This window comes from Ammospiza nelsoni, chromosome Z (genome assembly GCF_027579445.1).
Source record: "Ammospiza nelsoni isolate bAmmNel1 chromosome Z, bAmmNel1.pri, whole genome shotgun sequence".
In the NCBI taxonomy this organism is placed as follows: Eukaryota; Metazoa; Chordata; class Aves; order Passeriformes; family Passerellidae; genus Ammospiza; species Ammospiza nelsoni.
In genome coordinates this window covers 5,894,008-5,910,388 of record NC_080669.1, presented here as the reverse complement: position 1 = coordinate 5,910,388, position 16,381 = coordinate 5,894,008, and the positions used below count along the sequence as shown (strand labels likewise).

Sequence of the window (16,381 nt, the reverse complement as noted above, 5' to 3'; positions counted from 1 at the left end):
AATGTTTGTCCCTATTTCTTCACTGATCCTGAAGCTCTGATGAGTGTATGACAAGCTGTGGCACCCAATTGCTCACAGGTCCGTCCAGCTGTGGGTAATAAACATGTCTTCTCTGTGAAACATCCTTCTCAGGTTGTCTAAGAGTTGTGGTCTATCTCTAGAACCCCTTCAGGCAGCACCCTCTCTGGGGAGGAGAGGGAAAAAATGTATGGGGATTATGGCATTTATTCTCCTTTAACACGTATTTTCACTAAGCTATAGCCTAAACTCAGTAAGGAAAAGGATAGATTTTCTTTAGTCATGCAGTGTAGAATAAATGGTGTGGGAATAGGCACAAACCAAGCTGCAGGAGCAGCCTGTTCTTGGTCTTAACAGGAAATTGTATACAGGAAAGCACCACAATCTTAATGATTCATCTCTTAGGTAAAGACACAATGGTCCACCATGTAAACCTACCTGGGGATGGAAACAACAAACGTCCCTGGGCTGGGGCAGAAGCCTGGGAGTCGAACACTTGGAAAAAGAGATGTGGCAAAGCCAGCCCAAGGCACAGGCACGCATTTGGCTGCAGGCAAGAGGGAGCTTGTACTGCCAGCAGGGGAAGGGACTCCAGGCAGAAGAGCTGGCCAGCGGCAGGGAGCAGCTCCTGCTGCCAGGACTCGCAGGATGCAGCAGCAGCGGGCACATCGCGGATGGACAGCGGAGCCGCTCCTGAGCCGCCAAGGTGACGCCTCCTGGGGCTGCAGTCACAGTGCAGTCACCTGTCCTGCAGGCTCTCTTTGGCTTCTTGAGCTCCAACCACTGCAGGAAGCAAACTTGAGCCAAAATCATAGAAATTATAAGACGTCAGGACTAGTTGCAGTATGATAAATTATATAATTGTTAGATGTTATCATTGTTTAGTAATTAAATGTAATTATTATATAACCATAAGAAGAATAATGAGAAACTATGTTGGAAATTCAGAGAGGGGCTAAATTTATGTATACAATAGAACAATATAAGTTTAATAATTAACGTGAAAGTTATGTAACGATAGAGTATAAAACATGATCATTTCAGATGTATGGTCGGAGTTACATTTGGGTTGAATATACCCCTGACACCCAGAGCTCTTAATAAAAAGCACCACATATAATCCCCCGTGATTATATGTTTCTGAATGCTAACATACCTATAGTATAAAGACACTTTGCTGAAACTAGTAAGGATGACAATTGCAGGGCTGTATTTTGGATTAAAATCTTATCCAACTTCTATTTAATTCTGTGCAGTATTTCCATTAAATCTGATTAATGCCCAGGAATAAAAATGAAGATTTCTCTTTTGTTCTCTTTTTTTCTGGGAAACAAGGCATGTATCTACTTTTGATTTTTATTTTAAAGACAGTAAACCATTAGACTAATTGATACCTTGGAACATCTTTATCATTTACAAGTACTCATGGCTCTCAGGAATAGAAAAGTTAAAGGAAGAGAAGAGAGGAAAACATTTAAAGCAATGACTGAGAGTTATTTTACATCACTTTGTAAACTTGGTTAATTACACTATTATCTAAAAATAATGTATATATGTACTTGGTATGAAGTATTAGCTAAATAAATGCTATACAGAAGCAAGTTCTCATTTATGTTTTTGCTATCCTCGTGTTCTTTCTTAGTAGAATCAGGAAGAAAAACACTGCTGTTCTTTGAAAAATGAACCAGTTAAAATATTGACAAGTCTGAAGTTTGATTTAGGAATGTACAAACAATAAATTTAATTGTCATCAAAGAAAAACAAAATTGACATGTTATCTCTAGTAAACATCAGGCATTGTTAACAGTAGGGTTGCACAAAGTATCTCCTAGATACAGTAAAGAACTTAATATGAAGGTCTCATAAATGATGGAGACAAGAGACACTGACCCTTGAAGATTCCAAGAATCATTTGATAACAATAAAAAGAGCTTATCTAGCTCATCTTATTTATACTTAAAATGTATTTTATATGGATTAGATTTATAGTGTTTGAAAACTCATCACTTCTTTTATGTTGCTGAATAATTAATGCTGATTATTTTAGTCACAGCCTACAGATTTAAAAGACAAACACAGCTACAGCTTGCAGAACAGAACCAGTATCACTTGATTTGTCAGTGAAGTATCAGAAAGTGTTGTAAATGACATAGACTGCCATCATGAGGTATTCCCAGGAGCTGTTCAACATTGCAAGTAAACTGAAATTTAGGTAAACTGAAATCCTCATAGGTCCGATTTGCAGTCTGTCAGCAAATTTGCTGAGAGCAAAACAAATTTCTGAATTGCCATGGCTATAAAGGAGGAAATGTGCCAGTAGAAAAAAGCTGATTAACAAATACTGTAAGAAATCATGAAATGACAATTAAACAACATGATGCAGAATTGTAAACACAAGGGGCCAGTATTATCATATCCTGTTTAGAAAGGCAGAAAAATTCAGTCAATTAATAGTTAAATGTGGATATTCTTAGTTCAGTCGAAGAAAGAACAGACATAATTTCTCCCAAGCCGAGCCTGGGAAACTTAGAGGAAAGAATTAAAACAATGATTATTTCTCTTTCTGTAAGCGTTGTTTATAGATATGGTTCTAAAGAGTGTGCTATTCATAGTTCACCAATATTTTGAGAGAAGGTTCCTAAAGCCAAGTCAGATCTTAGGTCCACCATTGTTTATATAAGAACTGTAGATTTCTAAAACCCAAGTATCTTTTCATGCCTTCTGATGATGGAGTCTCTGTATCACCTTTGTCTGTCTCCCATACCCCTTCAGTGATAGACATGTTTTCCTTTCCTCTCCCAAATTTAACACAGCTTTTTGAGAAAATTGACTGATGTAGCTTCTGCTGCTGGTGGTGGTGCTTTTGTCTGCAGGTGAGGACAGGTGATTTGAACCAAGGATGGAGTCCACTGTAAAGACCCCAGGTTTTGCCAAGCCAAGGAAATCATTCACAATTGGGCTACTGGTGCTGAGCACTAGGTTTTTTCCCCTAATTTTTGGAAAGCTATGACCTTAAGAAACCCAACAGATTTTCCTCCAGGAGGATACCAGCAGTAGTATGATGCCAATTTTTCCCACTTCTTTTGTGTGTCTGTGGCGCTTTTAAGAGTTCCTCAGTGCCCAACAGGAATGAAAGAAAATGTAGTATTGTGATTTGAGAGCTCTGTGTTGTGCCTTGCTGCATGAGTGTTCATAACAGGCTGGATACCCAACTCATGGCTCTGTTGAGGTAAATTCATCCCAATACTGTGCAAAGAGCAGCCCCAAGATGCTGAGAAGAGCAAGCACAGTGGGTGGGTGTGCATGCACACACTCGGGGCTGACTGCTGTGTGGGCAGAAGGTTTTGGACTGCTGTACATCTTCACTCTCCCAAGCTGGAGGAATTTATCAAATCTATATGAAATGAAAATATATCAAAATGAACAAAATAATGCATATTCATTTATCATAGATGTAATTTAACATCTATACACTATTGCTGGCCAGGGGTCTGTGTCCAAATCAGGAATGGGATGGGACTGCTGAGGAACGCGCCTCGAGCCGTTTGTTTTCTAGCATCAGTCTCATTCCATGGTTATGACAATGGGAAGATGCCAGCAGCTCTTATCCCCAGCAGCAGACAAGGAACTTAATGTTATAACTTACTTCAAAAGCTTTTTGACCAATCACACAAAGCAAAAGCATATTGACAGTAGTTCTATCCAACCACTACAAGCACACATCCCTTTTGTTAAAACAATGCTTGCTTATTTCTGAGACAGTTCCAGTTGTTGATTTCTCTGGGTCTGGATTGAAGGCACTTGAGACAGTAGCTCATGTTCGCACTCAGGTGTTTATTATTTCTTATCAGTAAAACAGTCTCACTACTGTGAGTTCGACAGCTTTTCTTCAGAAGGCAAATATGGCTAACAATCTCTTATTATAAAGTCTTTTAAGACTAAACTATCCAATTAAGAACTGACACCTAGATTATTTTCCCTTTCAACCCAAAAACTGATCCCAAAGACCTTGCAATGCAGACTTTTCTGCCCCCAATTACAAAATGCCACCCAAACCCATGAAGAAGAAGGAAGAAGAAGCATGAAGAAGAAACCCAGGATGACACCCTGTGCCCTCCATCTTGCTTCCATCCACAACATCCTAAAAATCCCAAATCTAAATTTCTCACCTAGACTGCTCTCTAGAATCTATTCCACACTTTTGTTGATTCTAGTCTATCTTGAAGTCTAGGCAACTTTCTCCATGAATGAGGGTCAAAGTCAGTGCTCCTCTGGGGATCAGGGCACCCCAGAGCAGACAGAGAAATATTCCTGGTGCCCTGGGTTTCCACATCTTTGAATAAAATACCTCCTTGTGAGCCTTAAAACACAATGCGCAGAGCTCCATTATTAAGCTTAGAATTCCTCATATCTTGCTAGATATACTTTTCTGAAACTTAAAGAATTATTCTAGCCAAGCGTTAATACACAAACCATTATTTTATTTGTAATTTCTTTTCTACTTTTTATATAGTTTTCTGCTGACAAATCTGCTGGCTACTGCTTTGTGGGAATCCACAAGATTAGAGGATTTTGGGAAAGGTGCAAAAGGCAGGCCTTAGATACAGTAGAACTGTGATTAGAGCTAAGCAGCAGCCATGAGATAGGTCAGCAGAAAAATTATTTAAACTGTAGAAAAACAAGGACAAACAATGGTCTGTGTATTTATGCTTGTCTAGAATAACTCTCTAAGCTACTGAAAAGTTTATCTAGCAAGATATTACAAAGATTGAAGCTTAATAATAGAGCTCTGTGCATTGCGTTTTAGGGCTTACAAGTAGGTGTTGTATTTGAAATAAGCAAGCATTGTTTTAACCAAAAGTATGTGTGCTTATGGTGATTGGATAGAACTACTGTCAGTATGCTTTTGCTTTGTGTGATTGGTCAAGAAACTTATAAAGTAAGTTGTAACATGAAATTCTTTGTCTGCTGCCTGGGATGTGAAATGATGGCATCTTCCCATTGCAATAATCATGTAATGGGACTGATGCTGAAAAATAAAACAGTTCAAGGCACATTCCACAGCAGTCCCCTTCTGTTGGCGATTTGTAAATAGTGCCCTGCAGGCGACACTGCTTAGCTCTACTCAGAGTTCTGCTGTCTCTGAGGCCTGCCTTTTGCAGCTTTCTCAAAACTCTCTGATTTGACGATTCCCACAGAGAGGTACTCTGTTTTCTGACTGTTTCTGTTGCCTTGTTTTGTTTTTGTTGCCCTGAGTTTCCTGAGAGGAAGAAATCCCAGGGACAGTAAGCACAATTTCTAGAGCACTGGCAGGGCAAAAAACCCAGCAAGATGATGCAACTAGAACAAATGGATGAGCATTTTTCTGGGCCAGGTTTACCCGTGATGGCAAGATCCTACACATGAAGATGGAGGTGCAGATTGTCCTGTCGATGCTTATTCTACATCTTTCTAGGAACTAGAGGAATCCCAATGGAGCCTGTGAAGCACTTGAGCTTGGAATGTCATGCTTCACTGTTTGTTATTGTTTTGGGTTTTATTTGTGAGCAGCATCCATTTGTAACATGAGCTGAGCCTGCTTCATTCCTGGTGCCACTCATCATTTCAGTGAAGAGGAGGAAGTAGACATTAACACTGTGATAATGACATCAGGACCATTTACTCCATAACTAGCTTAAAGTACGAATGTAGAGTAGGATTGTAAATCAACAAATTGTGAGAAACTTCAACTCATCTGGAAGATTCCATTATTTTTCACCCTGTGAATAAGTTCAGCATTTCCCTCTGAGTTACCACCTGTCTCTGAAATGTGCAAAGTAAAATTTATTGCTTTCTTTGTTGTGCCTTGAAAGCGGGGAAGGATCTTTTTCATTCATCCTCCCCAGAGCACACTGCCTTTGGAATAGGACCCAGTGACAGGTTTTTGCCTAGCTGTGATATTTCTAGTTGAGGCAGAAAGAGCAATGGCATTTGCAGAAAAAGGCAAAGGAAGAATGGGGTAGCCCATTCTCTGGACTCAAGAACATGTGGGTTCCTGCCACTTGGATTTGTATCCCTAAATGCAATGTCTTGGTGGAAGGAGAGCCTTGCTCAAGTGAGAAAGCAGAAAGGTCAGAGAGGGTGCTCGGGAAGGTCTCCTGTGGTGCAGAGCTGTCAGCGCCTGGGAGGTGAAAGCGGGCCCGGCCTTGGCCGGGGTGGAGCCCCAGCAGAGCCCCGGCAGAGGCTGGAGCAGGCTGAGCCCCGCAGAGGCAGGCTGGAAAGAGGCCCTTGGAGCTGCAAGAGGCAGCAGCCGGGCCCTGGGTGCCTGTTCCTGGCAACAGGCGAATCCTCTGCTCTCAGAGCCCAGGTGGCAGCTGGCTGCTGCCGAGGGGAAGTGCAGCCGTGCTGGGTACAGCCCAGCCTGGAGGCATTGGCCGTCTGCAGTGTGCCCAGGAGCAGAGAAAGGCCCAGGGCAGCCGAGGGCCACTGGGCTGCCTGAGGATTCCTGCTCTTCTGCTGGCTGCCCTGCAACTCCTGGTAAAGGTCAGAAGTGTGTGCAGCACCCTGGGCACTGGGGCAGGAAGCTGGGCTGCTCAGCAGGCTGGAGCACAGGGCAGCCTCCTTCAGGCCCGGCTCTTGTGCCAGGGCAAGCGAGGCCAGCGTGAGGCAGGGACAACTTGGCAGGGCCCATCTGCAGGAGCCAGCGCCTCACACAGCTCTGGGAGGAAGCACTGAGCCCGAGCAAAGGTGTGAGATGCAGAGTGTTTGGCAGAAATATTCAGGCCCACCAGGCCAGCCTGCTTTGTGTTCTCTGACACACAGCAAGTGCTGTGCAATGCAGCTCTGAGCTGCTGGGAGAGAGGGAATCAGAGATGTGCCTGAGGGTTTTGCTTGAGTAGTGAACTGATTAGGAAGGGAGCAGAATGGTTGCAGTAGGCAATTTGTGGGTTTTTTATTAGTTTCTGAAGGAAGGATGCAATGTGTCTTCACTCAGCAAAAGCACTTGCAGGACTTCTTGGCATAATGCTTGTGTTTGATTTTGAGAGTAGGAAGAAGAGATGTTGGGAAAATGTTAAAATGTAACATATGGGGCTTAGTCTTGTGAATTCCTTGAGCTTTAACGAGCAGCGCTTAATGTGTCCAAGCTGCCTTCCCCCATTGCAGTGCCTAATGTGTGCAAGTGTCTATCTTAACCCTGAGAATAAAGAAAATGGTTCTTCTAAGAAGGTAGCTGGAATGCATTCAAGGGAAGAAAGTGTTTTTAGGATACTCTTGATCAGTAAAGGAGAATTTGAGGAATGGGAATATTTCTCAAACAACTGTGTCCAAGGCCCTGCCGTATTTGATGTTTGAGCAGGTTGAAAAGGTTATGAAGAAAAGTATCTTGTTTAATGGGTGGGAACTTGACCCTTTGTCCTGATTGAGGGCAAATTTGGGAGAGAACCCCCGAAGGGGTTCCTGTAGAAAGCACATTCAATCAGCCCCTTTCCCAACCAGTTTGGGAGATAACACGTCCTTGGACAAGAGTGGAAAAAACTCTTTATTAAACAATAAAAGCCAAACAATATTAAACAAGAAAACCTCCTGCTGCTCCAAAAAAAGACAAACTCAGAAAGTCTCCTCCGTGGGCTGTGGCTCAGCTCACTCAGTCTCCTGTCAGTCCCAGGGGCGCTGGAAATGCTGCGGACCAGGCCCGGCTTGGTGGGTCACAGGTGTGAGCTGCCAGTGCTCTTCTGGTGTTCAGACTGGAGAAGGTCTAAACAGGTTCAAAGAAAATGGAAAAAAAACCCACGGTCCAGGGAACTTCTTTGCCTCAGCTAGCTAAAACTAACTAAAAGCGAAGGAGAACTCTGTCCTGCTGTCTGTCCATGCGCAGACGTCAGAGTGCAGGAGCAGGAATGTGGAGGAGTTAATGCAGTTTCTGAATGAAACTCCATACTTCTTCTCCCCACCACTTTACTCTTGGAAGAAGTCTTAAAGGTTCAAAACTTATTATTCAGCAAAACCAGAACAGAAGACTGGGGATACAAGCATGATATAGTCAGGCCAGGAGACCCTTGATAGAGAAACAATGTATTGGTCAATCGGTGGGCAGTCAAGCTTTGAAAGGGGAGCAGTGCATAATGGAGCCCTTGGTGGCAGGGAGTCGGTATCCTGAGCCATCATGGCCTCATCTCACACACCGGCCATGTGTGGGTCAATGCTGTAACTGGGAAAATTCCACTCCTGAACAGGAGATACAGGGCCTGGTTCTGGGGTGGAGGGGTGAGAAGGATGAGATGCACAGCGTTTTGATCCAGGGGATGTCCTGGAAGTGCACTGCCTACCTGCCCCTGGTGCCGAGCACCACAATCCATCTCCTTCTCTGGCTCAGCAGATTTTGGGAATCCAGGGGTTGGTATGTATTATTTGCTTTGCAGGCCCGGTTGTGGCTTAGGTTCTTTTGTGCATGGGTCTCCTCCTGAACCTGTGACAGTGACCATCAAGGAGCTACAGAACACTCCTGCTCTGATGTCAATAAATTCTGAGAAGTAATTGAAATGTGTTAGATAAATTGGGGTATTGTTTAGCGTGTGAGTTTCCACAAAGTATTGAATATATCTTAATTCCATAGATACAAAGTAGTAAGTGAGATTGCTGGGTGTGCATATGTAAGAGAAGCGATTCCCTATGCACTGAGTTCTAAAATACAGTAATGCCTCCTTTCTAACCCTGAGCTGGCAGCAGGGATCGGGCCCTGCTTGGAAACTTTCATTTTGGCAAGTTCTGTTAGCAGGTAAGAAAGGTCAAAATGAAACATTTTCAAAGTGTAGGCATGTATGTTTTTCTCTGGTTGATCTTTTTGGGAGCCAAGGTGTCCTGGGTGTGTGCAGAGCAGAGCAGCCCCAGAAAGCCCTTGGCTTGCCCACCAGTTGTGATGCCTTGTTCCAGGTGTGCCCAGCTCTGGCAGGAGAAAGAGCCCGCAGCGCAGTGGGCACCGTGGCCTGCCCAGCCAGGGCTCTCTGGCACAGAGCAGCAGCAGCAGCAGCACCGTTCAACCCGCTCCTGCCTTGGCTTCCCCTGGCACACAGAAGCCTCTGGAAATCAGCACCGCCAGTCGCGTTCCCAGCCTGGAGCAGCTCCTGCATGCAGGCAGATGCTGCCAGTTCGACTGCTTCCAAAGGGGAATAAAGGCAGAGATGTACATGCACCAGAGCCCTGGGCATGTCCAATAAATGTGCAAATATGTGGGGAGATTTTTTAGGAATGATTTCAGCTGTTATGCCAGCAGTGGCTTCTCTCCTGGTTCTGTGCAATGCTGTGGGCCATTTTCTTGGTCTGGTTTTCTTTGCTTGGGCCCCATCTGAGTGCTCAATTGGGGTCCATCCTGTAGGTGCTTTGTGCACTCTTGGAGTTCCTCTTGGATCTCTTGAACAACAGGGTTTGGCCCATGATGGGAATTTGTGCTGCTTTTTGACAGAGGAGAACTTTGCAGGCTATTTTGTGTTTGCTGCAGGGAAGGTTGGTTATTGCTTGGCATAAACTCACAGACCAACATAGAAGGTTTGCTTTGTGATGTCAGGGCATGGTTTCCACGTTGTCATAGTGACATCAGAAGGTTGCCTTGGTGCACAGAAGGCCTGAGTGTCAGAGCAGCTGTAGGTCTTGCTGAGAGCAGGCACATCCTGCTGGTTAAGGCATTTGTTGGGGGTAGCTGTGCACTGACAAGAGCCTTTTTTTTCCAACTGTGTGAGCAGAGTCAGCAGAGTTGTAGACCAGTGCCACAGGGATGGAGGAACTCAAGGCTGCAATTTTCGCTGCTTATGCAGTTTATTATTCCGGCTATTATCTCACTCAGCTGGCATGTAAGTAGAGGTTTTCCCTGGGTGTAACCTAACCTGGCTTTTGTATGTCTTCCTGCTCTTTCTCAGTGACCGGGTTTATGAGTTTGAAACAGGAAGAACATTAGAATGACACTGGTTTGGTAAACGTCCTTTCAAGTAGTTCAGCTAAAAAGGGAGTGTCTGTAGCCACAGTGGCAGCATTTGCAAGGGAACCTGCAGGGCTTCTGTTCCCTCCACAGGAGAGTTTGTGGCAGCAGAGTCTGTCATTTCCTCAATTTACTGGAATTGCAAGACACCTTTGAAAATGTAGAATGGGAGACCTCCTTGGAGGGCCTTCTAAAAACTCTGCAGTTGTTCCTAGAATTCAGGAAAAGCTTCTTTCTTTCTAAATTTTCTCCTGAAAGGATTTGACTGTCTAACTTGATCTTTTACTGAGTGCTAAAACAGTGGTTCCCTTTGCAAGGAAATGCAAATTTCAAAGCAGTGAGTGTCTACTCCAGAACCCTGGAGCTGCTGCTGTGCTGTTTCACAATAGAAGTGCCACAGCTCGGGGTGATTTGGGGGAAGCTTTTCTGGGCAACTTGTTTCCAGCAGGAGAATTAATGAGAATTAGTGCATGATTTTTTAAAACAAGGACCTGAGGGAGAGGATAAAAAAAGCTACTTGATGTGTTTGGTAGAACAGGAGCACCGAGTGATAAAGAACAATATGCAGTTTCTTGATCATGTTTGTATTCATTTATGGCAAAACAGGCCAAAGTGTAGGCACAACCAAGAGTACTGTCCTGATCTCTTGCTGGCTGTGAATGAAATGTGTCTTTTGGAGGGAAGTTGTGAAACGGGAAGTCATCTCTGTTTGGGTTGACTTGTTCTGTGGGATTCAGCAGCCCAAGCAGTTTTCTCACAGCATCTGGTTTATTTTCTCTTCCCCACTACAGGTCATGTGAGGCGTACATTCAGAGATGCTGCTCATGAGGTGAGTGAGAAAGAGAGATTTCATATTGGGGTGATGAAGAAATGTAGAGCAAGCTGAGAGCTTGGCCACTGGGAGTAGAGAGTAGAGGGCCAGCTGGATAGGCCAGAAAAAAATCCATTTTGATGACTGCAGCATCAAAAACAAAGGAATCACTGCCTAATTCCCGCTTTTCCATTTCAGAACTTTAAAGAACTAGAAGCAAGGTGTTACAAAAATAACATTGTTACCAGATAAGAGGCAGGGTGAAGTATTTAAATGAGAGCAACTTGCAGTGCATTTCAATTGGTATTCCATTGCTATCAAAATTCCTGATTTCTCCTTAAAATATGTGGTGGCAAATGTGAAAAGAAATGAGGATCTGAATGATAGGTGACGGCCTGTGCCTTATGCTTCTCTCTTGCCACAGCGGACAGAATCGAGAGCCATCTCTCCCCTGGCTCCCACTGCTCCTGAAGAAGAAGCCCAAGAGGAGCAAATTGAGGCGGGTGAACGACAGACTCCATCATTGGTCACACCAGAGCCTGGATATCTTGAGCCTGTAAGTGCCAGTTGTGGGTGGTGCTGTCTTTAGTGCAAGGCAGAGGTGAAAGTTTCAGAGCAGCCAGCGCTTCCTGTTGCTGGCTGAGGATGCTGAGTGCTGCAGTGCTGCCAGGAGCTAGGGATTTCCTGCAGGCAGCGTCAGCAGAACTTGGCCTTTGACCAGTGATGTTGAGGCCCCAAAGGGCTGGTGCCTGTGGGAGAGCATGTGGCTGCTTGGCTCAGGAAAACTCTGTCTCTTGCCTTGTGCTGCAGCACTGTGGCTGACGGCACGCGTTATAGTGCTGGAGGTAACAGGGCTTTGTTTGTTTGTTTTCCCTTTTGGCAAGGTGTGTTTCACCTCTGGGACTGCTCTGCAGTTTTCTTGAGTTATTCTTCAGCTCCACAAAGTGTTATTGCCCAGTTGTCTTTTGGTTTTTGATAAGATTCAAAGAGATCGTTGTTATGCTCAGGATGCTGTGCGGGGCCATTCCCTTATCATGTTGCCAAAGAAAGAAAGTGACTAGTTATGAAACCTCCAAGCAAGGCAAGAAAGCAGAAGGGGCAAGTTTCTGTTGAGGCATTTAGTGATGAAGTCTGTAGCTTTGGGAAGTGCCTTGGAGCCTGGAGCGAGTGTGAAGACACAAGTCTTTGACTGCTTTCTGGTGTTGCTCAGAACATGAAGGCCATCTTAGAAGAGTGGATGCTGTATTTGAAGGAAAATGTGCAACTCTGTGACTGAAGATATGTGTGGGTCAAAAGGTCCCAGGGGTGCGGTAGAAGATCAGCTGAACAAGAGCCAGCCTGGGACCAGGTGTCCAAGAAGGCCAAGGGCATGGTGGGCTGTGTCAGCAGCAGGGGGGCAGCAGGAGCAGGGCAGTGAGCGTGGCCCTGTGCTGGGCAGAGCTGCGGCCACAGCAGGAGTGCTGTGTGCACTTGTGGGCCCTGGGAAGCAGAAAGTCATGGAGGGGCTGCAGTGTGTGCAGGGAAGGACAGGGGAGCTGGGCAAGGGTGTGGAGCACAAGGCCAGGGAGGAGGTTACTACAGCGACCTGAGGAGGTCACTTGGGAAGAGAAGGAGGAGAATCTTGTTTCTTGATCAGAAGGCTGGCTTTATTGATATATGATATATATAATACAATATAACTATACTAAATATAATAAAGAGAGAAGTTGCAGAAGCTTGCTAAGCTAAGCTAAGAATAGATACTAAAAACAAGAGAGTTCTCTGTCCCTGTGTTCCAGAGAGCTTGCCCTGTGATTGGCTCTTAATGGTACACATGGAACATGAAACAATTACAGGTGCATCCTATTGCATTTCACAGCAACTGATAATCATTGTTTACATTCTTCTTCTGGAGCCTTACTTCCCAGAAGATGAAAAAATCTGAAAGAAAGGATTTCTGTGAAAAAATGTCTGCAACAGGAGGTGCTGAGGGAGCTTTAGTCTGGACAATGGGAGGCACACGAGGGAACTTTAGACAGATTTCCATCAATCCCTACATAACAATGCTCTCCACAAGGGCCGTTTCCCTACCAAATATTCCCTCCCTAATCCACATTTACATGCTGCAATGGGTGATACTTCACTCTTGTGCCTTGTTGGCTTGTTGGCTTTTTAGCTTCTTGGTTTGCTAGGAGAGGTTTGCCCTGATCATTTTCTCCTTTTCCCGCAAGCCAAGATGCTTTTCCAAAGCGTTTCCTACCCTTTTCCAGCCCTGGATGAGATTGTAATCCAGGTGGAGGTCTCCATGTCCTCAGCTGCAGTAGCAAATGAATTCTTGTCTCCTTCCTACTTTTCCACTTAAGGGCTTTCATGAAATTAAAATTCTGTTTTACAGAAGCAACATTACTTGCTGAGAGCAGTAAGGGAGGAATATCAACATTCTAGTCATCTAGACTTGTGTTGAATTTTCCCATTTAAATTTGGTCAGTGGGAGTAAAAATCCCTATATCACTATGCAGTGTTCTGATTTCTCCTTAGAAGATGTGGTGGTAGATCTGAAAAGAAATGAGGTTCTGAATTATAGGTCATGGCCTGTAACTCATGATTCTCCTGTGCCACAGCTGACAGAACCAACAGCCGTCTCTTCTCTGGCTCCCACTGCTCCTGGAGAAGAAGCCCAAGAGGAGCAAATTGAGATGGATGAACATCAGACTCCATCAGTGGCCACACCAGAGCCTGGATATCATGAGTCCGTAAGTGCCACTTGTGGGTTGTGCTGTCTTTAGGGCAAGGCAGAGGTGCAAGTTTCAGAGCAGTCAGCGCTTCCTGTTGCTGGCTGAGGATGCTGAGTGCTGGAGTGCTGCCAGGAGCTAGGGATTTCCTGCAGGCAGCGACAGCAGAACTTGGCCTTTGACCTGTGATGTTGAGGCCCCAAGGAGCTGGTGCCTGTGGGAGAGCATCTGGCTGCTTGGCTCAGGGATGCTATATTTCATGGCTTCTGCAGCACAGTGGCTGTGGGCACAAGTTGTAATGCTGTAGGTCACTGTTCTTTGTTTGTTTTCCGGTTTTGGAATGGTGTATTTAGCTTGTGAGTCTGGTCTGGAGTTTTCTTGAGCTCTTCTTCAGTTCTACAAGGTCTTTTGGACCAGGTAACTTTTTGCTTTTGACAAGCTGCAAGGAGATGGTTGTGTTGTCCATGAAGCTGTAGGGGGCCATTCTTACCCTGTGTGGCCAAAGAAAGAAAGTGAGTAGTTTTGAAGCCTCCTTGTGAGGCTAGAAAGCAGAAGGGGCAAGTTTCTGTTGAGGCATTTAGTGATGAAGTCTGTAGCTTTGGGAAGTGCCTTGGAGCCTGGATTGGTGGTGAAGCTGCAAGACCTTGACTGCTGTTATGTGTTGCTGAAAAGAAGAAAGCCATCTTGAAACACTAAATGCTGTATTTTAAATCAAATGGGCAACTCTGTGGCTGGGGAGCTGCATGCGTCAAAAGGCCCCAAGGGTGCGATAGAAGATCAGTTGAACAAGAGCCAGCCATGGACCAGGTGTCCAAGAAGGCCAAGGGCATGGTGGGCTGTGTCAGCAGCAGGGGGGCAGCAGGAGCAGGGCAGTGAGCGTGGCCCTGTGCTGGGCAGCGCTGCGGCCACAGCTGGAGTGCTGTGTGCACTTGTGGGCCCTGGGAAGCAGAAAGTCATGGAGGGGCTGCAGTGTGTGCAGGGAAGGACAGGGGAGCTGGGCAAGGGAATGGAGCACAAGCCCAGTGAGGAGGTGCTGAGGGAGCTTTAGTCTGGAAAATTGAAGTCTCTTGAGGGACCATCAGGCAGACTTCCTTTAATCATTACGTGATAGTGCTCACCACAAGGACCGGTTCCCTGCTAAACATGATCTCGGTAAAAACAAGTGCTTTAGACACTGGAGTTGGGGACACTTGCATCTTCTGACTTGTTGGCTTGTGGGCTGTTGGTTTTCTAGGTGAGATTTGCCATGTTCATTTTCTTCTTAACCAGCATGCAAAGATGCTTCTCAATAACGTTTCCAGTCCGTTTCCCAACATTGATGAGATTGTGATCTAGTTGGAGTTTTCCCTGTCTGCAGAAGCAGTAGCTAAGGCGTTGCTGTCGATTCCGTGCTTTTCCATTTCAGAGCTTTCAAGCACAAAAGCAGCATTTTACCGAGATAGCATTGCTTGTTGATAGCAGCCAGGGAGGAATATGAACCTCATATCCATATAGAGTACTGTTGAATTGGCCCATTATACATTGGTCGGTGGGATTTAGAATCCCTATATTACTGTTAAATTTTCTGATTTCTCTTTAGAAGATGTGGTGGTAGATCTGAAAAGAAATTATGTTCTAAATGATAGGTCATGGCCTGTGCCTCATGCTTCTCTCTTGCCACAGGTGACAGAACCAACAGCCGTCACTCCTCTGCCTCCTGCTGGTCCTGAAGAAAAAGCCCAAGAGGCGCAAATTGAGGTGGATGAAGTCCAAACTCGATCAGTGGTCACACTAGAGCTGGGATATCCTGAGACTGTAAGTGCCAGTCGTGAGTAGTGCTGTCTTTGGTGCAAGGCAGAGGTGCAAGTTTTGGAGCAGCCAGCACTTCCTGTTGCTGGCTGAGGATGCTGAGTGCTGGAGTGCTGCCAGGAGCTCGGGATTTCCTGCAGGCAGTATCAGCAGAACTAGGCCTTTGACCTGTGATGTTGGGGCTCTAAAGGGCTGGTGCCTCTGGGGGAACATCTGGCATGAAGCTGTTGGGGAGCCATTATTACCCCGAGTTGCCAAAGAAAGAAAGTGAGCAGGTATGGAGCCGCCTGGTGAGGCAAAAAATCACAAGGGGCAAGTTTCTGTTGTTGCATTTAGTGATGAAGACTGCAGCTTTGGGAAGTGCCTTGTAAGCTGGAGTGGGGATGAAACTGCAAGTCCTTGACTGCATTGTCTTGTTGCTCACAAGAGGAAGGCCATCTACTAATGGTTGATGTCTTATTAAAAGTCAAAATGGAAAATCTGTGTCTAGGGAAATGCCTGAGTTAAAAGGCCCCAGGGCTGTGGTAGAAGATCAGCTGAACAAGAGTCAGCCTGGGACAAGGTGTCCAAGAAGGCCAAGGGCATGGTGGGCTGTGTCAGCAGCAGTGGGGCAGCAGGAGCAGGGCAGTGAGCGTGGCCCTGTGCTGGGCAGCGCTGCGGCCACAGCTGGAGTGCTGTGTGCACTTGTGGTCCCTGGCAAGCAGAAAGTCATGGAGGGGCTGCAGTGTGTGCAGAGAAGGACAGGGGAGCTGGGCAAGGCTGAGGGAGCACAAGCCCAGGGAGGAGGTGCTGAGGGATCTTTAGCCTGGACAATGAGAGATTCATGACGTCTTTCAGGCACACTTCCATCAATCCCTACACAAGAAGTGCTAATCACAGGGGCCATTTCCCTGCCAAAAATCCCCTCACTGAATTCAGATGCTTTAGACACTGGAATGGGTGACACTTCCATCTTGTGGCTTGTTGGCTTGTTGGCTTGTTGGTTTGCTAGGAGAGGTTTGCCCTGATCATTTTCTCCCTTTCCAGCAAACTAAGATGCTTTTCCACCACGTTTCCTACACTTTTCCAGCCCTGGATGAGATTGTAATCCAGTTGGAGTTTCCA

At 45.5% G+C, this 16,381-nt stretch overlaps 1 pseudogene; it reads left to right on the top strand.

Moving 5' to 3' along the window:
- Positions 1-16,381, top strand: part of LOC132086420 (serine/threonine-protein kinase PAK 3-like) — a 79,588-nt pseudogene that overhangs the window by 11,399 nt on the left and 51,808 nt on the right.